Raw genomic sequence first — 352 nt, 5'->3', positions numbered from 1 at the left:
CCCTCGGGGAACGCCCCCCGAAAGGGGGGGGGTGTGGGAGCTTCCCCCCCCCACCCCCCCACCCCCGGGGTGATGCTTCCTCTGCCGCACAGATCCGGGGCGATAAGGGCTCCCCGACATCCCTCCGGGGGAAACCCGGGGCCCCGAGCACCTGGGGAGGAGCAGGCAGAGGTTTTGTGTGTCTCTGTGTGTGTGTGTACTCGTGTGTGTGTGTGTACACGTGTGTTTGTGTGTGTGTGTGTGTCTTCCTGCGTGGCCCCTTCCCACTTAAAAGCGGGCTTTTGATGTCTTCTCTACAAAGCCCGGAGATGGGGGGGGGATGCTCTGCTGAAGGAACCAGGGGGGGTTGCCT

The sequence above is a fragment of the Calidris pugnax genome, unplaced genomic scaffold (genome assembly GCF_001431845.1).
Source record: "Calidris pugnax isolate Ruff unplaced genomic scaffold, ASM143184v1 scaffold469, whole genome shotgun sequence".
Lineage (NCBI taxonomy): Eukaryota > Metazoa > Chordata > Aves > Charadriiformes > Scolopacidae > Calidris > Calidris pugnax.
Note: the sequence above shows the minus strand (reverse complement) of the source record.